General features: G+C 45.7%; 1 long non-coding RNA gene across 3 annotated transcripts in view; it reads left to right on the top strand.

Annotated features, from left to right (window-relative positions):
* The window catches only part of LOC123377394, a 185,057-nt gene that overhangs the window by 133,784 nt on the left and 29,127 nt on the right, over nt 1–22,146 (top strand). The gene's annotated exons all lie outside the window — the stretch shown is intronic.

The following is a 22,146-nucleotide window of genomic DNA, read 5'->3' as shown; positions in this document are numbered from 1 at the left end:
GAAGAATGAATGATTCTTGTCTCCCTTGCATCCATATTCCTAGATACCTGACTTCTCTTTCCCTGGCCCTCCCTCAGGTTACCCAAATGGTGTCCAGCCGTAACAAAGAGTAGGAAAAGTAGCTGGAAAATATGGGGCCTGATTCTCTACAGCTTTACTCCAGTCATACAACAGTGTAACTTCATTGTTTTCAGTGGAATCACACTTGTGTAAAACTAATGGAGACAGAGTGGAGAATCAGGCCCATCCTGTAAGTATGAGCAAACCAAAGCCATTAACAAAGAAGAAAATGATTAACAGATTGCTATTGATCACCCTGATATCTCTGGAATAAGATATTCACTTTTCTATCAAATGAGAGGGAGGAGATAGATAAAAGTGAGTCATGCCAGTGGGCAGAGGGAGAGATGTCAGCTGGATCAGCTTAGCGTCAGGTGCCCATGAAAAGCAATCAAACCAGGGAAAGCAAGGGCAACATCACAGATGATAAAATCATTATATACTGTACCAAGTACATTTACGAGAGAGAGCTACAGTATCCAGAAGTGAGATCATATACTTATCTCACAACTGCAGGGAGAAAAACGTATATTCATGTGATCCCTAGTTCTCCACCCCCTCTTGGAGATGACAAACTTTAAGGGTAGTTCACAGCACTCCTCCTTAGCAGTGTCCTTGACTCTGTAATATAGATAGTTGACTGACTAGAGATAACATGCAGAAAAGAGATAAAGTGCTAAAGAGAAGGAGGCAGATCTGCAAAGGTGTGTGGTTGCACACACCCAGGAAAACTCTAAAAGAGGCATGGACAAATTAATGCTGCTGAATCAGCATTAACTTTATTATTTTTCTCTCCAACACGTCTGACCCACATACTTTAGCGGGGCCTTCCAAAGGCACCAACTCATGAAGTCCTTGGTTCCATATCTCTGAAGAGTCTGGATGAGGGTCACAGGGGGTAGGGAGCCTGTGCGGAAGCAGAGCACCTCTGCTGATCTTGGGGACCTGCTGACTTTTGGGGGGAACAGATGCTCCTGTTATTTCTGGGGACAGGTGAAAGACAAGTCCTGTTTCCTCCCTCCATTACCTCTAAAGGAATTATGCTTGGGAAGAATGCATACAAAACCTCACAGAGAATCTGATTCTGTATCCATTGGGGTCAGTTGTAAAGCTCCTATTGACTTAAATGATGCAGGTTCAGGCCTGGAGTTCTAATCCAATATTTGGGTAACTCTCACAGAAGGGACAGTATGACCCATTTGTTGATATCATCTTTGACATGATGTTTTTCACCTCCCACCCTTCAGAGGTAAGATTCAGTGAAAGAACTTTGACTACATGTTCTTCCATTTCTGTGCCCACTGTGCCTATTAAAACATGTAACAGAACAACCAGCTCTTCAGGGTAAGGCCAGTATGTAAGGCCAGTACATACTCCTGTGCGTCTATGGACAGTGTTTGGTGCATGGCGAGCATTTCCATAGTACAAATCTAATATTCACACAGGGTTCCTACCAAGAACAGCCTCACCATACAATAAACATGCACTCTTACGTCAAACCTGCTACTCATTGCCAAGGAGTAAACTGTAACTTGTATATGTGGCCCCCAGGACTGCTCAGTGCTGATAAGTTCAAAGCCAGGCCTGGCTGTCTCCCATAAAATCATTGGCCCAATCCCACTGAAATCAAAAGGAATCTTGCCATTGACTTTAGTGGACATTAGATTGGACTCTTAAAGGGCTTCTGGAGCCTCTCAAATCCTCTTGTACCATCCAGGCCACCACAACGCTTTTAAGGTGAAAACACAATGAATATCTATTCTTAGAAACTAGTCCTGTGAGCAATAGCCATGTCAATATGTTGCTACAGCAACATCTTCAGATTTTCCAAATGTGCACATCAATACATATTCATTTCCACAATTTGATTATGAAAGCAGCAACATTGCTCTCTAGGGAATGAAAAAAGAAACTTCCAGAGACATAATAAGGAAGTATTTCATGAGTAACCTCCTCTGTCTCCTAAGCATAATTAATTGTATCCTGGAAACAGACTCAGTAACAAAACTAAACAAATGTACACAGATCTTTGAATGGAGAAAACCTACATGACTGGCAAAAGTCCTAAAAGAAGATGCCCTAAGTTAGTGATCCAGAAGATTTCACAGTCTTAAACAATGTCACCTTCTACCTATGGCAGAAGAGTATATGGGACAGAATCAGGGCTAAACTTTCAGTGCACAATTGCATATGCCTTATTACAGTTATGCACTCCATTGTTGATCAACCCCTGCATATGACAAGCTCATCCTGCTGGGAGACTTTAATACTAGGGTTGGTAGAGACAGATTGAGGGATGTGATCATTCCCCTCTATTCAACATTGGTGAGGCCTCATCTGGAGTACTGTGTCCAGTTTTGGGCCCCATACTACAAGAAGGAAAAATCGGAGCGAGACCAGTGGAGGGCAACAAAAATGATTAGGGGGCTGGAGCACATGACTTATGAGGAGAGGCTGAGGGAACTGGGATTGTTTGGTCTGCAGAAGAGAAGAATGAGGGGGGATTTGATAGCTGCTTTCAACTACCTGAAAAGAGGTTCCAAAGAGGATGGATCTAGACTGTTCTCAGTGGTACCTGATGACAGAACAAGGAGTAATGGTCTCAAGTTGCAGTGGGGGAGGTTTAGGTTGGATATTAGGAAAAACTTTTTCACTAGGAGGTTGGTGAAGCACTGGAATGGGTTACCTAGGGAGGTGGTGGAATCTCCTTCCTTAGAGGTTCTTAAGGTCAGGGTTGACAAAGCCCTGGCTGGGATGATTTAGATGGGAATTGGTCCTGCTTTGAGCAGGCGGTTGGACTAGATGACCTCCTGAGGTCCCTTCCAACCCTGATATTCTATGATTCTATGACAGCAGTGGCTGGAGAGATGTGATTGGACGACATGGAGTGGGAAGGATGAACAACGGTGGACTCCTTTTCTTGGGTACATGCTCTGCTCATCACTAACACCATCTTTAGCAGGACCAGCTCTAGGCACCAGCAAATCAAGCACATGCTTGGGGCGGCACAATTTTAGGGGCGGCATTCTGGTGAGGTGGGGGGGGTTGGCTTTGGCAGTGGCACTCTCAGAGGTTTTTTTTTTTTCCCCCTCAGCAGTTGTGCTCTCTGAGGGTTTTTTGTTTTTTTGTTTTTGCTTGGGACGGCAAAAAACCTAGAGCCTGATCTTTAGGCAAAATGATAAATATAAAATGACATGGATGCACCCATGGTCCAAACAATGGCACCTGATCGACTATATTATCACCCGCCAACGAGACATCTGTGATGTCAGAATTACCAGAGTCATGCGTGGTGCAGAGTGCTGGACAGCCCACAGGTTGGTAAGAGCAGTGCTCAACCTACATATAGTCCCTTCACAGCACAAGTGCCCCAAACTCAGTAGAACAGCATTTAACATAGCAAAGCTCAAGCACACCAACTATCAGGTGCAGTTTCAGCAGTCACTTGATGACAAGCTTTTTTCATGCCCGCCAGTCACTGGCAACCCAACAGAAAAATAGAAGCAGTTCAAACGTGATTATTGACACAGCTAAATCAGTGCTGGGGCCAAAGAAAAGGGTGCACCAGGATTGGTTCCATGAGAACAACAAGGACATTTCCAAACTCCTAAGTGACAAGCAGAAAGCATTTGCTAAATGGCAGAATGAACTCACTTCCATCTCAAAGAAAGATAGGTTTAAGTACCTTGTGATAGGGTGCTTGGCAAAGGGTTGCTGATTCAGGCCTCTGTCATGCCAGCTCCCATTTAGGGGAATAAATTAGAGCTGGCTGGGGATAACCTGGACCTAATTGGGGAAGCAGAGACAGCTGCTGCCTAATTAGCCTGGGGCTGTATAAAAGCCTCAGGGGAAAGAAACCAAGGGGAAGGGGAAGGGGAGAGCAGAAAGAAGGGGAAAAGGTAGGGATGGGAAACAGGGAGGTAGCTCCCAGCCTGCAGACAGTGAAGGGCCAATTGCACATGTTGAAATGGAGGTGGGAACAAGCCTTTGAATAAACTGCACCAGTGGTTACTAACCCCAGGGTCTTAGAGTGACTTTGTGGACCTAGCAGAGGTAGGAGCCGAGGGGGCCCTGCCATGCTTTGCTACATGTGGGGCTTGTCCAGGATCCAAAGCAAGTGTTTGGCAGCCTGTAGATGGAGGAGACCCTGCAATGGCTGGTCAAGCAGCAGGAAGAGATGCAGAAGGCAATGCAGAGTTTTCAGCAAGCACACCAGCTGGAGAGAGAGGCCTTACTCACCTGGCAGGCAGAACAGCAGAAAAGCCTGCAGGATTTCATTCGGGAGCAGGCCGGCATCCAACAGTAGCTCCTCAGAAAGTGGTGAGTCCCACGGGAGGGGATGGCATTCGGGTGCCAGGCTTAGGACTGTGTAAAATGGGCCCAACAGATGACTCTGACACTTTCCTAGGCACTTTCCTAGCTAGCCGAGGGGGCTGGATGGGACAGGGCAAACTGAGCCCTGCGGCTGGCTCCCTACCTAGGTGGTGAAACCCAAGCGGCCTACATGGCCTTAAGTGAAGAGCAGGCCAGGAATTATGAAGTGGTAAAGGCAGCCATGCTGGATCGGGTGGGGCTGTCCATGGAGAAGTACCGTCAGAAGTTCTGGTAAGTGAGGTGGATGAGGGGGTTGCAGCCCCGGGCATTCACCCCAAAGCTACTAGACTGGGCCACCCGCTGGCTGAGGCCGGACACACAGACAGTGGGAGAGGTCATGGATGTGTTTGTCCTAGAGCAGTCCTTGAGAACATAAAGGTGTGGGTGAGGAGACACCAACTGAATACAGTTGAGGTGGCTGTAATGCTTACGGAGGAGTACACAGAGGCAGATTTCCCCAGGAAGGAGGGACAGCCAAGAAAGGAAGCGAAGACTGGGAGAAGGCTGAGGGAACCCCCACCCAGGAAGGGCCCGGAGAACAAATGGGAGGACATCCAAGGGGTTCCCATGGGGTCCAGATCGGTTGTGTGCTGGTAGTGCGGACGACTGGGACACAAGAAGAGGCACTGCCCACACATGGATTCTGGGTGGGCAGAGTTTTGTGGTTGGGCAAATGCTGGAGGGCAGGGGAAGGGGTGGAAGCTGTCCGCCATTCCAGTAATGGTGGGGAGGAAACACCAGCAAGGCTGGTTGCCTCAGCCTGCTCTCTAGTACAAAGGAAGTTGTTGCGGCTGCACAGGTGGATTCCCAGTGCAAAGATGGACATAGAATGCATCCACGGGGATAGGAGTCAATACCCTATGGCCCAGATGCCCTTCAAGGTTCAGGACAGGTTTAAGTGGCAATGGGTTGGGGTAGTAAAGGGCCTGCCTTATCCAGTGGTGGTGGGTACGGACTGGGACCTCTTCCTAGGAGGGAAGGTGGGCAGAGGGAGAAAGCCCAAGATAAGAAAAAGGGAGATTCCCTGAGGATGGGGGTAGAGAACCCTGAGCAGAGAAGTCCTAGACAACAGAGCCCAAGAAGGGAGAGGGAAGTTATGGGTGAGATGTCCACCCCAGGGTCCTTGACCGGAGTGCAAGGCCCAGTGGAGGCCCTTATTAGTGGACCTCCAGAGGAAAAGACCCAGGCCCTGTTGGAAGAACTTGGGGACAGGAGGCCCTGAATGTCCAGGAGAGGGCCGGAACCAACCCTGAACCCCTGAAGGAAAGTAAGGGAGGAAAAACAGGGAAACACCCAGGGGGCTGTGAATGATGTGAGCACCTGTGGGTTGCAATGGAGCGGTGGGGCTATCCACCCACCACACAATGTTGTTTCTGTGGGTGGGGAATTAAGGAACCCCACACGGCAAACAGTGGGCAGGAAGGATCTGAGCCCCCTGGGTTCTTGGGTGCTGCCCCGCCCTGAGCTAGGGCTTGGGCTTACTGACTTTGTGATTGCTCAGCTCCGGCTGCAAGGACCGGAGCTTAGAACTGGTTTGCTGCCCTGCCCGGACTGAGGGCCGGGGCTTATTGACTTTATTAGTACTCAGCCTGCAGGAAGGATCTGAGCCTAGAACTAGTGTTTGCTGCCCCACCCTGACTGAGGGCTGGGGCCCATTGCAGTGACCGTGTGCCTTTTGTTCAGCCCCTGCCTGAGGGGCAGAACCCCGAGACCTTCCGAACCCGGAGACTGATTTGGGCCGTGTAGTGAGGCGGCCTGGCTCCCGACGGCCCCTGAGAGGGCACGGCCCCAACACCGAACTATTACACTCCCCCACGAGTTAACAGGGTTGTCATGTCTCTACTGGGCCAGAGATGGTGAATGAGCGGCACTAAAACACCTTGGGACAGTAGGTTTCCCCAATCTGAGAGAAGACACTTCCTTCTCTTGTGTGAGGGGATGGGGGGTTGGGAGTAATGTAAAACTAGCAAAAGGCAGATAAAAGAAGCAGGTGACTCCAGCAGGAGGAACTAAGGGAGATGGCCATCTTGCACCAGATGAGGGAGGCTATTGCATGGCCAGTGTTGGCAATGGTGTGGAGGATCCTGCCTGCCTGACAGAACACAGATTTCCCAAGGGAAGGTGAGCTAATGAAGGACACTGTGTTTTGAGATGCTCTGTTTTGCATGATCTGAACTCTCCTGAGCTTTACATTATTAAATATAAAGAACATAGAGGGGTGTGTGCATGAGAGAGACTGCTTCACAACTACTGAATGTCTATAGAGGGGTTAAACTGTAAATCAGAAGCTTCACACCTTTGGGGTGGTGTTATGGGAGAGGAGTATTTTGAGTACTGGGGAGTCTGAAGGGTCAGTGCTGCACCCAGGGGCTAGGCAGCTGGACAGTGGTTCCAACACTGGGGCAGGGATGCCATGTGGTAAGTGTCCACCCAGAGTGTGCTAGTGACCAAAAGATCGGAGCAGTGAATGGACTCCATTCAGGTTCCAGGAGTTTGAGACACCCTTGGGAATCCAGAGCTGAGAGGCTTGGATTCCCCTCACAGCAGTCTTAGTGTGTGGACAGGCAGAGGAGTTGCTAGTGTCAGTGATGGCTGCTGTGGGAGAGTTTACCATCCGTGCATAACCCAGAAGCACGCCTAAGATATGAATTGAAGATACATACTGAATTGACCAAGTGTGGGTGTGTAGCTTCAACCAGAGGAGATTGCACAATGGCTACAAACTCATCCAAATTCTTTCCTCTCTTCACCAGCATCACCTCTGTCTTGCTCAGGTTAATCTTCAACTAGCTATTCTTCATCCATATCGAATCTCATCCAAGCACCATGCCATGTGGATGGTAGTGGTATGGTCATAGTTAGTGAAGGATGGGTACCCTTGTGTGTCATCTGTATATTGCTGGCACTTGAGTCCATGTCAACTTATCAGTTCACCTAGCGACTGCATGTAGATGTTGACTAGGATCAGAGGGAGAATTGATCCTTGTTGGACTTCACAAGTGAGGGATCTAGTAGTGGAAGTACAGCTTCCCATCACTACTTGTGTGTTACCCTGAACCTCTACCATCTTTCTCAGGCTAGACAGCAATATGTTATGGTCGCCACTTGCAAATGCTGCAGAGGTGTCGAGGAGGTTAAGAATGGATGCCTGCCCTCTGCATTGACTGCAGGAGATCATCCATTAGTGGCACTTAGTGGTTTCTGACCCATGTCCTTGCAATCTGTGCCAGGTGGTTTAGGATATTAGCTTCAAACAGATGAGATTGAAGTGGCCTTTGTATAGCTTATCTGACCTTGCTCAGGAATGGAAGGTTCGATACTAGGCTGTAGTTGGCTAGTACAGATATATCCAGGATGAGTTTCTTCAGTGTTGGTCAGGACTCAGCCATTAAAACAACAACAAAAGAAAATAATAATTCCCCAAAGGTATGCAAGAGACTGGGAATGGAAATAATGCACATGCCTGGAGATAGAACCTACTGTTATTTCAGACTTTGATTCCTATGGAGACGTTTATAAATGCAAGAAAAATCCAATTTTGCCCTATTGTCTTACTCTCCAAAGATTTCAGCTTCTCCATTACCCAAGTGATTGTCTGAAAATGATGCACCAATTGTCTAAACAAAGACAACTAGTCACCCAACAGTCAGCTGCTCAGTTACACATGACTACAAGGTTGTGGAGAATTCTGTCAAGAATACAGAAGTTCATGTGCCGGTGTAAGCTATTGTCATGTGACAGAGCCAAGAGCAGTTGTTAGTTATACTCCTCGGTTTTCAATCTGAATCCATTAACAGTGCAGCAAAGAGGCATGAAGATGGAGGGAATAAGTGGCTTTCCATGATAAATACACAGCATTGTCTTAAACTACTGTTGCATGAGAGAAAGAATGAAAGGAAATGTTAATTGCACACAAGAAGAGATTACTCTGAAAGCAACTCCTTGAAGAGTGTGTAAAATATTTCCTGATGGATTATTATAAGCCTGTTTGAAAACAGATGCTTGATTTTAGAGTTACTTGTTTGGCTTATAAAATATTGAGAAGAATCTTGCCTCTAATTTAGTACATTAGACTGTCCTGTGCTGATTAATTTGAGAGTCAAATGAGTAGCAAGACAGAAAACATAAAAACCTGCACTTCTGAAAACTCAAACCTAAGCATATTATTGCTTTTAAAGGGGCAATGTCAGGTTAAAGCATGTAGTGTAAAAAAAAAAAAGTCCTTTTATCCTAATAGATTAGTGTTAGGGAAATAATTCTAAACAGTGAATTTACTTTGCTCCATTTTGGCTGTTTGTTTACTTTATACCTCTCTCAGTTTGGATAACAAGAAGAGACTAGTCATTTTCATATTTTGTTTTCAGTGGCGTAGCCAGGTTGGTCCTCATTTATGAGACAAGATAAATGAGGTCTTTTATTGGACCAACTTTTGTTGGTGGAGGGGACAAGCTTTCGCACTTCACAGAGCCCTTTGTCAGGTCAAAGAAGGTCTGTGAAGCTCGAAAGCTTGTCTTTTCCGCCAACAGAAATTAGTTCAGTAAATGATATTGCCTTATTTACCTTGCCTCTCATTTTTGTGTTGTCGGTTTCATTTTCAGGGTTTCATGCACTGGCACAATACTGCAATGCCCAAGTTGTAGATACTGCAAGGGAATAGTTTTATGTTTATCTGAAACTACCACTTGCAAGTTTTTTGTAAAAGGTTATTTAAAAAAAACAAACACCTAAATTTGAGGTAATTGTTTTAACATCATTTGAAGGGGAACCTTTACATAGAAATTCTTGTGCTGTTTAAGATATTACCAAACTATCTTATGATTTGAAAATCTTCTTCCACAATAGCTTTCTCCTTAGAGAAGGCCTCCTAGCAATCACAAGGACGGCTCAGGGACTTACGGTATATCTTACTTGAAATCCGGTAGCTTCCAGTAATCACCCTTGCCATAAAAAACACCAGGACTTTGAAAACAACAACAAAATGGACTTCTAACAGGTATCATCTAGAATCCTCCCAATATTCACACAGTGCCATGTACTACTACTACACTTTGAGGACAATAGCAAAAATCCCATTCAGTAGGAGCAGGATCATAGAATATCAGGATTGGAAGGAGGTTATCTAGTCTAACCCCCTGCTCAACACAGAACCAATCCCCAGACAGGTTTTTGCCCCAGATCCTTAAATGGCCCCCTGCAGGATTGAGCTCACAACCCTGGGTTTAGCAGGCCAATGCTCAAACCACGGCGCTATCCCTCCCCCATGAAGGATGGGACCCACAAAGTTAAAACTTTATCTAGATTATATGCTATTAGAACAAATAGCCTCGTCTTAAATATTTTTGTGCTTTAAGATCCCTCTGTTTTTGTGTTGTCGGTTTCATTTTCAGGGTTTCATATATATATATATATATATATATATATATAGCTAGCACTACATTTCACTTTGTGTTTTTATTTTAAAAGCAAGAATGAAAATTAAGGGCCCAACTTTGCTTGTGCAACCAAAATTCCTGTTGACTCTAATGGAAAGAATGCTGGGTCAAGTTCCAAAACAGTTGTTACAGAGAGAGGGTTGTGTTTTGTTTTTTTTTAACGTGCAAGAGTTAGAGTGCAGGCATATTAGCAGGAAATCTTTCTTCTGCTACTTTCTGACTTCTTTGAAAACTAAGCTTCTGGCCCAAGGACAGATTTCATAAATACAGCTGAGTTAATCTCAAAGGCACATGGTGCTGGAATGTGTGTACTAGCAAACTATTACTTTGTATACCTACAGAGCCATTATAGGGTTCTCTTTTAACTCTGTTTTTGATGTGTCATTTTAGCTAGTGTGCCTTAATAGCAGTAGGCTCTTGGCTTGATTTAAATATGAACCTTGAAAGTTTGCAGTATTGAAAGTAAGGTCCTGATTTTGCAGACTTCACATACGTTAGGCCTGAAGGTCAGGTTTCAAGCTATAAAGCGGGGATTGGCAACCTTTGGCCCGTGGGAAATCCGCTGGTGGCCGGGACCATTTGTTTACCTGCAGCGTCCGCAGGTTCAGCCAATTGCAGCTCCCACTGGCAATGGTTTGCCATTCCAGGACAATGGGGGCTGCGGGAAGCAGCAGCCAGCACATCCCTTGTCCCCTGCTGCTTCCTGCAGCCCCCATTAGTCTGGAACAGCAAACCACGGCCAGCGGGAGCTGCAATTGGCCGAACCTGTGGACGCTGCAGGTAAACAAGCCGTCCCAGCCCCCCAGCGGATTTCCCTGATGGGCCGCGTGCCAAAGGTTGCCGATCCCTGTTATAAAGCACATTCTTCCTACCAAGAGCAAATCCATGGGGATGAAGAAGAGAAGGTTCTCTCCAATCCATAGGGAGCAGCACTGGAGTGGCCTTTGCTTGGTTTGGCCTCTGCCCCCTTAGTAGTCCCCCCTCCTCTCCCTGAGGATGGAAGGATCCAATCTTCCACCCAGTAGCAGATCCATGTGTCCTATCTCAGCCAGTTCCATGGATGGCCATGCAAGAAACATTTGGAGATCTAGTTTTCCATTCCCTATACAGCCTCCCCGAATTATCACATCCTTCTGCAGAGTGAAAGTTTCTCTGTTGGAGGGGGAAATTTTTGCCTTTAAAATACAGATCTAATCCTACAGTCCCAGGTGAGACGTCAAGAGGACGAATCATGTGAGCAAGAGTTTGCCAGCACAGGCCCTAAATTTGATCAAACTGACTGCTACATCATAAATTACCTAATCTCTTGGCCTGTGACAGATGGTTTTTAGAAACCACAGCTTCAGCTGGTAGAGGAGGGGGACCCCCTTTGAATCCCTCCCACATAAAAACTATTACAACAGAACACCCTATCTTCTATTGCAGAATTTTAGTGGGAGATTACTAGAAACATGGAGACTTGTTTTACTTTAGACTTCTTCCTGCCACTTACAGACCGTAACCAGTGATAGTTCTACACTAGAGTGTAGGATGGGGGAAGAGGTGACTTCATCCCCTGAGTTGTCTATAGAGATTCTTTGTTTGAAAGTACCTATATGGCATCTTTGAAACATATTTGTGCTAAACAGTCACTTGTGGTTTAAGCCCTTCCAAAGGAGATTCTTTCAACCAGTCCATGTCAACCAAATACATTCTTCAAGATCAGCTCCCTTTATTATAATAAACTTTCTATGTGTGTGCTTAAATATATCGTAAAGTTTATTTTGTATCTTGAAACAGCATGTGGCCATCAGGTGATATAATGCCATGTCTCATGCCAAACTACAAGAAAATGTCTCCACCTACCACACACCAGTGCTGAGAAATGTCAAAAATCTCTCCTAGTGTTTTCCACTGTGCTAGAACCATCAAGTCAAGTAGGCTAAATTAGCGACTGCAAGTTTTGCAAATACCACATTTATACATTATCACTGGCTTCATTTTCTCGTATTCCTATATCAGTGAGGGCAGCATTGTAACAAAGTCCTTGTGGTACTTCTAATTTTTCAGTGTGGTAAGAATGCTGATAATCTTAAGGACCCCAAAGCACTTTGCAAACTGTACACATGGATCACTGAATTGCTAGGGTGAAACACAGCAACAGCTTAGGGCAGCAAGTGCAAAGTACCTTTTCTAATAGAAACTGCAGGGCATCTTAGGCTGAATATAATCTGAGCAGTACACCAAGGTTTAACATTAGGGTTGGTTGAAATTTTTCTGTTGATGCTTTCTCGGAAAAGTGGGGTTTTGACTAAATGAAATTTTCAACAGAAAATGTCTCTGCTTTCCATGGAAAATTTAGACTTTCCAGCAATAGACTGAGAATCCAAAACGGTTTTTGGTTTTCAGTTTTTCAGAAAAAAGTTGAAATTTTCCGTGGACAATTTTGATTAAAATAACTTTTTGCTGAAACTTTTCCTGGGGGAGGAGGAAGAAACATTTTTCAACCAGGTCCATTGAACATATCCTTACTCTTGTGAAAAGTGTCATGGAATTTTGAATGATCTGAAGAAGTCAGAAATTCAGTTTTATATTTCAGCCAAACACACTCCAGTAACGCAGTGCCCCATAATGCCACAATAGGGCATTGACTCTGTATTGACAAAGCAAAGATTGCAACTAAGGCCTGGTCTACAGTGGGGGGGGTCGAACTAAGGTACGCGACTTCAGCTACGTGAATAGCGTAGCTGAAGTCGAACTACCTTAGTTCGAACTGCCTACCTGTCCAGACGCCGTGGGATCGAAGTCCGCGGCTCCCCCATCGACTCCGCAGTTCCGGAGTCAACGGGAGCGCGTTCGGAGTTCGAACTATCGCGTCTAAATTAGACGCGATAGTTCGAACTCTGAGAAGTCGAACTCTACGCATCGACCCGGCGGGTAAGTATAGACCTACCCTGACTAGTAATAATGGCTTGGGTTTCAGAGGTGCTCGACACCTATGACTTTCGCTTAGTTCAAGAGAAGTTGGAGTGCTGAGCAACTTTGAAATAGCAGATTATATGTTGCCACCACTATTTCCTGTCACACAGAGATCTTCCTGGGAGGTCTCCCATTCACGCCCTAAACTTCTTGAGTTTATACAAGCTAGCCGGATCACTGCACACGGTAGCATGGCAGCCAGTTAATGGGTTCCCAACTCACATTAAATGTACACTCTCCATTAGAGACAGTTAATTTTTCTATTGGATGGCTGTCAGTACCCAGATGGCAGGTAGGGTATGAAAAATGAGTATGTAATTGGTGACATTTTTGGTTTTTAACAACAGCCTACAACAAGACGCAGTAATTCATTCCCTATTCCAGCCCTTGGTTCATTTCTGTCTGTGCTTTGCTTTATAACTAGGTGAAATAACTAGGTTTTTCAGTGTTTAATCCTTTTACTTTCATCCTAAAAGTTAGCCCAAACAGTGTCCAGATTAATAACCTATAAATGACTATGGAGGCTGTTTTATAGCTTTATGTGGCTGAACTGTACTTCTAACTTCTCTATTACTGCATGGGAACATTTTGTTGTTGTTGTTTGAGAAAAACAGTATTTGCTGTAAAGACCTATCCCTAAGTTCTCAAAATCAGATTAATTTTCTATCAATTTGATGCTTTTAAATTCTAAGGGCCTGATGTATATTGTTTTAAGGAGCCTCAACTTGGCATTTCATTTTGCATCCACTAAGTTGCAGACGCAAATAATTACAGACACAATTGACGTCCTTGGGAAGTCTAAACATGTCTCTTAAGAGCATGGTCAGATATCTGTACTTCTAAAAGACAAATATTTTCACAAAATGGAAGGACTTTATTTTTAGAAGTGGTCAAACAGCACAAAGTGTAGTGTAGCGACTATTCCAGAGTATGCTGAATTTCTTTCTAAAATACAGCAGTTATTTTTTATAACTCTGTTTTTGCCTAACTTCTCATGCTCCTCTGCACAATAACAAAACCGATGAGGTACATGTCTAGACTGATACTACTTCCAAACCCAATGTTCTACAATTTTACATTGTACATTTGATAAATATTATTTATTATAATAAATAATTATCATGTAAGTATAGAGTTCAAAGTACCAGTCAGTCTTAAACTTTTTAGGACTAAATTTCCACCCAGGGGCCCCATGCAGAGATTTTGGTACCGTGACGGGGTGTACCAGGCCCTCTGAGGCCCCCTGCTGGAGGCCTTCTGGTCCTACCACACCCTTCCCGAGGATAGGAGCAGTGAAGATAGGTAGAACCTTGCGCAGATACACAAATGTGTATCCACATCTGATCCATGATCCACAAAAATGATCTACAGATATCCATATCTGCAGATTTTCAGGGATCTACACCAGGGGCCGGACTGAGGCTCAAAGGCACACCCCCCTCTGGAGCCTGGTCAGGGAGAGACATGCTGGCAGCTGTGTGGAGCCGCGGTGGACCCTCCAACTGCCCTGGGCGGGGGGGCCTGAGCAGCCCCCCACCCAGTGTCCCAGTCTCCTGCCCAAGGCAGGTGGAGGGACCCAGGCTCCCCACATCTGCCCGTCCAGCTCTCTCCAACCCGGTTCTGGCCAGGAGGGCGGCTCGGAGTCGCAGCCCGGCTATGATAAGAGCTGGGCGGGCAGCAGTGCAAAGCTGTCATGGACCCTCCACCTGCCTTGAGCAGGGGGCCCGAGCAGCCCTGCCTCCCAGCCTCCCTGCCCATTGTCCCTGACCCCAACCCCCTGCCCAGGGCAGCTGGAGGATCCGCACTGTGGTTCCTCGCAGCTGCCTGCCCACTCTTACTGTCAGAGCCTTGTGTGGATACAAAATTTATATCCATATCCATGCCAGTATCCACAGAAATGGTCCGTGGATATAAAGTGGATACCCGCGGATTTGCAGGGCTCTAAGGCTGGGTCCTCCAGACTGCCTAGAAAGGCTCCACACAAGCAGCCAATCAAAGCCCAGCAGGGTCGGATAAAAGGAGCTGCAGGGCCTGAGTGGGTCAGTTCCTGTCTTGGACCAGAGAGGTGAGGCAGGTTGCTTTGGCCCAGGGACATTTCAGGGGCTGCACTTGCTAAACCTGGGAGTGAGAGGAGCTGAGAGCCCTAGCCCTAAGTAATGGACAGAGACAAGAAGCCAGGTGGGAAAAGGCCCAGGGAGTGTAGCAGCAACCAAGTACAGTACATGACTGCTGTGTGTAGGGTTCCTGGAATCTGTAGCAGTGGGTGGGCCTGGGTTCCCCCACCAGCGAGTGCTGGAGTGGTTTAAGCCTCAGAAAGAGACATGGCTAGCTTATAAACCCAAGAAAAGAGGCTAGATTTAAAAGGGCCCAGAGACAAGGTTGAAGGCCCTGGTGAGGGTAGACCAGTAGTTCTGGCAGGACTCTTTACTAACCTCTGAGAAGGAGTAAGTTTCCTTTAGGCGCCTGAGTAGAGGGCTGGATTTAAAGGAGGAGTCCAAGAGGAGCTGAAGAGAGAAAGCACCCTCAGGAAGGAGAGGCTGAGTCCAGCCTGAACAAGGGATTGGAAGACGTTTGCTTGCGTATGTTTTGGACTTGAATATCCCCAAACGGGTTTCTTGATCCATTTAGACTATGTGGCTTGGTCAGAGGGCTGAGCCACTGAAGACCTGGCTAATGAAGTTGAGTGTCTACAAGGGGTGCCAGGAGCAGGACAAAGATTGTGGTATCACATGTAACCGATAGCAGGCTCTTGAGGTGAGTGCCCCATCATGTGTACCCAGTACATTATGGTCACACCCATTTTGTGTGCATAACCGGATATTTGCATGAGTACACATGGTACCCAGTTCACACATGCACAAATACAGGTGTATGTATATGTAGTTTTGTGGTATACAATCAAAAGTCTGATTTCTGGCTACAAGAAAATCTGGCCCTGAAAAGGAAAAAAAAAATCAGAATTTATTTTATTCCTGCTAAATGAGTATCTTAGATTCATGGTTTCTTGAATGATTTAATCCATTCATTTCTTTAACAATGGTATGTGTGGGAACTGAATAATGCTTGCTAAGGCAATAGTCATTCAGGTCTGTATTCAGTAGTAGCTGGGATGTCTCAGGAGGCACTTTACAATCAAAATTATGACTAGGTTGCAAAGAATGAGTGTAACTTACTTCATTGAGGTTTTTATAGTATTTAATCTAAAAAGATGGGAGGTACTTACTGTAAGGCAACTACTGTAGAACTCTTGCCTTCTGCCCCTTCCTTTCTCCACTTCAAAACTTTGTCCTCTCTAGGTTCAGCCCTTCCCTTTCCTGGCTACCTGCTATCAATCCTGAGTTTGCAGTTTTTCCTTTGAGCTGCCAAACACTTACCATACATTTACAGGGAGGCACTGTTTCTCCTGCTGTGCCCAGTGCAATAATAAAACAAAGGACATGAAAATAAGCTACATCACTAAAAATAAACTAAATCGCTAAAAATATTGAAAGGAGCCGTGCAAACAGCATGTGCAGGTTTCAGAAGTACCCATTCTGTGAGTAAAACTCAAAGCTACAATGATGGAATATTTTACATGTTAAATTGAGACTAATAACACATTTTACATAGGTTACTGAACAACCATCCAATACTAACGGTCTCTTGGTCACTGCCAGTGAGGGATGGAGTCATCCTGGGGACCCTACACATGAAAGGCTATATGTAGTCTACCACCTCTCACTTACACTAGCCAGTCCATCTGGGTAAAGCTGTTGCACAAAAGAGTAACAATGGCAGAGAAAATCCAACTGAAAACATCCTGGTTGGTATGGCTTATCATGGTCTTGAAATCTGAATTAATTTCTCATTCCTATCAGTGGTAATTCAATTGTGGATGTAGGGAAATAAGTGTTCTCTTCAGTGTAAATACCCCCATGTCCCCATACCACGACAGGAAGCAAATATCCCTATTTAGGAAGCACTGTACCAGAACTTGATCTTGGAGCAGTTTGAGACTTTTATTTAGCTGAGGTGCATGATGCAGGAGAAATTTGACAGCTCTTATGAGATTCATGTGGTGCCAGGTAGCTCATTATGAGTCTGATCCAGTAGCCCTCTATGATATTCCAGGGTGTAGTCCAGATCAGTGAGCAGCTGTCACCCTGGCCCTGCAACCTTGAGTGCCTCACAGAGCTTCGCTGTTGTATCTTCCAACTTTGGTTGCTCACAATCAGCCTGCAGCATGCAGGTTACAATCTGAGTATCTGTGTAAAGCCGCAGCCCTGTCCAGCAGTTCTGACCCCAGCAGCCTGTCAACAAACACCAGTCATTCTCTGACTCTCAGCAGCCTTGGTCACTGTATGCAGGGTGACCCCAACACACTCCTGGTCCCAGATTTTCCCCCAAAATACATTGTCTGCACTGTCCAGCCCTCTCCTCACAACGCTGGATTAGTTTTGATTAAAGAATAAAACAAGTCTATTTAACTACAAAGAGATTTTAAGTGAACCCAAGTAATGAGGCATTAAAGTCAGAAATGGTTACAAGAAAAATAAAGAGAAAACACTTTCTAATTTGGCAAACTAGACTTGGTTCAAGATGAAGTCCCATACCACATGTTCCAGTAACATTGCTGACCGAACTCTCACACCAGGATCTGCTCCCAAGGTCCACTGGCTGTTTTCTGGCTGGTTTACCTCTTGGGTGAAAGAGAGATGTACAGGCAGAGAGAACTTGGGGGTGTTTTTGCCCCTCACTTTTATAGTTCAGTGTCACTTTGAATTGCATTTTCCTAGATAAAGTTATATCCAGCTGAGAGCAAGGAGACAGAGTCTGGTGGGGAAGAAGTGTTATGCTGTTGCTTTTCACCTCTGCTTGCTAAGGGTATGTCTACACTACGAAATTAGGTCAATTTTATAGAAGTCGATTTTTTAGAAACCGATTTTATACAGTCGATTGTGTATGTTCACACTAAGCGCATTAAGTTGGTGGAGTGCGTCCTCACTACCGTGGTTAGCATCGACTTACAGAGCAGTGCACTGTGGGTAGCTATCCCACAGTTCCTGCAGTCTCCTCTGCCCATTGGAATTCTGGGTTAAGCTCCCAATGCCTGATGGGACAAAAACATTGTCGCAGGTGGTTTTGGGTGTCATCAGGCCCCCCTCCCTCCCTTCGAGAAAGCAAAGGCATACAATTGTTTTGCGCCTTTTTTCCTGGGTTACCCATGCAGTTGCCATACCACGGCAAGCATGGAGCCCGCTCAGCTTACCGTCACCATACATCTCCTGGGTGCTGCTGGCAGATGCCATACAGCATTGCTACACAGCAGCAGCTCCTTGCCTTCGTGGCAGACAGTGCAGTAGGACTGATAGCCCTTGTATGTCTCCTGTGTGCTCTTGGCAGACCTTAGTGAGGTCAATCAGACATGGCCATCCTCCTCCTAGAGCACTGAATGGGAGCCAGAGACTCCAGGTCATTCTCTTCTTTAAGTTTCGTCTCATGGAGATTCAGTCCTGCCTGGAATATCATTCGAGCTGGAGGCTTCTGCCTCAGGCTGCTCTCCCAGCCGGCAGCACCGCACAGTTGCACCTACCCCAGCCTACCGCTTGCTCCCATGGCTCATGAAGCCTGGACAGTAGTAAGGAGCAGTTCAACTATAGGCTGAGCAAGTGCAGAATGGTATTAGAATGTGCCTTTGAACGTTTAAAAGCTCATTGGTGCTGTTTACTGACTAGGTCAGACCTCAGCGCAACCAACATTCCCATTGTTATTGCTGCTTGCTGTGTGCTCCATAATATCTGTGAGAATAAGAGGGAGACATTTATGGTGTGGTGGGAGGTTGAGGCAAATTGCCTGGCATCCGATTTTGAGCAGCCAGACACCAGGACAATTAGAAGGGCACAGCAGGGCACGCTGCACATCAGAGAAGCTTTGAAAACCAGTTTCATGACTGGCCTGGCTTCAGTGTGACAGTTGTGTGTGTTTCTCTTTGATGCAAACCCACCCCCTTTGTTGATTTTAACTCCCTGTAAGCCAACCACCCTCCCCCCTTCAAAATAAAGTAACTATTATTTTGAAACCATGCATTCTTTCTTTATTAATTAAAAAAAATGAGATAACGGACAAGGTAGCCTGGGTGGGGTGGGGGAGGAGGAAGGACAAGGCCACATTTCTTATTGTACCCAAACTAAAAATCAAATGTTTGAATGACAGCCTTCTGTTGCTTAGGCCATCCTCTGGAGTGGAGTGGCTGGGTGCCCAGAGCATTCTCCCCCACCCCCCCATTCTTGGGCATCTGGGTGAGGAGGCTATGGAACTTGGGGAGGAGGGAAGGCGGTTATACAGTGGATGCAGTGGGGGTCTGTGCTCTTGTTGGATTTCCTGCAGCTCCAACAGATGCTTCATTATGTCCGTTTGCTCCTCCATTAGCCTCAGCATCATGTCCTGCCTCTGCTCTTCACACTCACTTAATTCTTTCCTGGCCTCTGCCACTAAATGCCTCTATGCATTAAGCTGTTTCCTATCAGTGCGGGAGGACTGCATGAGCTTGGAAAACATGTCATCACGAGTGCGTTTTTCTCACCTTCTAATTTGTGATAACCTCAGGGATGGAGATGATAGGGGGACCGTAGAAACATTCTACGCGCTACAATTTTGGGGGGACTGCATGGTCACCTGTGCTGCTGAGTTCGTCATGCTGACCAAACAGGAAATGAAATTAAAAAGTTCCCAGGGCTTTTCCTGTGTACCTGGTTAGTGCATCGGAGTTCAAAGTGCTGTCCAGAGCAGTAACAATGGAGCACTCTGGGATAGCTCCCGGAGGCCAATACCGTCGATTTGCACCCACACTACCCCAAATTCGACCCAGCAAGGTTGATTTTAGCACTACCCTCCTCGCCGGGGAGGAGTACAGAAGTTGATTTTAGGAGCCCTTTAAGTCAACAGAATGGGGTTGGTTGGGTGGACGCATTCATATTAAAATTGACCTAACACAACTAAATTCAACCTAACCCCATAGTGCAGACCAGGTCTAAGATACAGATCTGAGTCTCTTGCCTTCCATGCCAAAGAATGGCCACTTGACAGGCGATGGCTAAGGCAACAATTATGTCACGGAATCCATGACTTCCATTGACCTCTGTGATATTTTCTGCCTCGAGGCTGGAGCTCCCAGCCAGCCACGCTCCTACAACTCCCTGCCCTGGTGGGGGACCCTGCAGCTGCCCAGCTGTGGTGGCGGGGCTGGTGGACCCTGAAGCTGCAGGATTGCCCGGCTGCCCGCCACCACATGCCACAGCTGGACAGCTGCAGGGAGTCCCTGCTGGCTGGGCAGGTGCAGGGGGTCGCCCCACCACCCGCTGTGGCTAAACAGCTGCGGGGAGTCCCCAATGTCTGCCGCGGCTGGGCAGCTGGTGGACCCCACAGCTACCCAGCCGTGGCAGGTGGCGGGGGCACTCTCTGCAGCTCCCAACTGCCTCCGGGGGTGAGGGGACCCCGCAGCAGCCCAGCCCCAGCGGCAGGAGGACCCCGGAGCTGCCATGCATTGCAGCGGTGCGGGACCGGGAGCCCCAGCAGCAGTGGGTGCTGAATCCACCTATTCTTTTTTTCAGGGATATTTTTAGTGAAAGTCAAGGACAGGTCACGGCTTCTGTGAATTTTTGTTTGTTGCCCGTGACCTGTCCATGACTTTTACTTAAAATATTCGTGACAAAAACTTAGCCTTAGTGATGGCCCATCAGCTTTGACACCTGGCTAGAAGCATCAGCTTGTTCTTTGTCTCTGAGAAACAACTTTACCCACTTCCCATACTTGTCTGGTAAACACACTTCAGTCATGATTTCATGTTATGGTCATAACTTTACATATAATTTTACATACATTTCACCATGATGTTATTGACCAGCAAGTGATTAGGGTTTAATGATTGACCAGCAAGTGATTAGCTTTCAATGATACCTATTCATACAAAGTTTATTACAATAGTGTGTAGGGCAGGGGTAGGCAACCTCTGGCACCAGTGTCGAAGGCGGCACGCAAGCTGATTTTCAGTGGCACTCACACTGCCCGGGTCCTGGTCACGGGTCCGGGGGGCTCTGCATTTTAATTTAATTTTAAATGATGCTTCTTAAACATTTTAAAAACCTTATTTACTTTACATACAACAACAGTTTAGTTATATATTATAGACTTACAGAGAGAGAGACCTTCTAAAAACATTAAAATGTATTAGTGGCACGCGAAACCTTAAATTAGAGTGAATAAATGAAGATTCGGCACACCACTTCTGAAAGGTTGCTGACTCCTGGTGTAGGGGTTGAATACAGAGCTGCCTTCTATCACACGCTCCTTTAGACAAGTAGGCCCATTGGAATCAATGGAACTACTTCCCTGAGTTAAGGATTATTTGCTTGAGTAAAGATTGCAAGATCTTGCTCATAATTGACAAAGACGAAAGTTGATGAACATTTTAAAATCTGTTGGTTAAAAGTTAATTTGGGGATGAGGATTACCTTTTAAAAAAATCCCATTTTAAGTCATGGTTTACAAGGCCGAACAACTATACCTAAGCATTGTGATTACAGAATCCATCCTTATTCAGTCATACCTTAAAATAGGATAAGTAACACAAGCTGAACAACTAAAAGTCCTGAGCTGCTGCCAGTGGAACTGTCTCACTTCACTTCTAACATGTTTGCTCATGAAAGGGCAAACTTAAGTATGACTCAGAAACGTGCTGAGCTGAGTGTTAATAAAGCCGAAAGGGAACTTCACCTGTAATCAAAACATCTCAAATCAATGTATCAAATGCAATTTAAAAAAATCAATATTAGCTCCATGTATAATGTATGTAGTCTATAGACAAACACCTAGCTTTCACCATGATTAATACATTCATATCGCCCTTTGTGATCACTGGAAAGAGTCTAATGATGCCAGTTCTATTTGTCCAAAAAAAAATGTTTTTAAAAAGTGCTCCATTAACATGATAATGGTATTGGAGACAAACCTGGTGGAGTTAAAAAATCCAAACACTCCTACTAACATTATATTGAGTCTATTGACAATGCTTCATATACTGTATTGTTTTTAGTGTCACAGTAGTTGAGCTACATATACATCTGAAAGTCCTACAGGATATGTCAGTTGAAATGTCGCATGCACATAAGTTTCAGTGAAACTGTATCTCATACCCTCCTCACTGGAATGTCATTTGATATTTCACACCATGTTGTAATAATCTGTGCCAGATACATACACCAACCTCAGAAGAGGCATTAGGTGTGTGAACTAATGACCTTTGGTTTCAAAGTACAAGTCTTTAGTGGGAAACTCATCTTTCAAG

This window comes from Mauremys mutica, chromosome 9 (genome assembly GCF_020497125.1).
Source record: "Mauremys mutica isolate MM-2020 ecotype Southern chromosome 9, ASM2049712v1, whole genome shotgun sequence".
NCBI lineage: Eukaryota > Metazoa > Chordata > Testudines > Geoemydidae > Mauremys > Mauremys mutica.
Note: the sequence above shows the minus strand (reverse complement) of the source record. Positions and strands in the feature narration are given on the sequence as shown.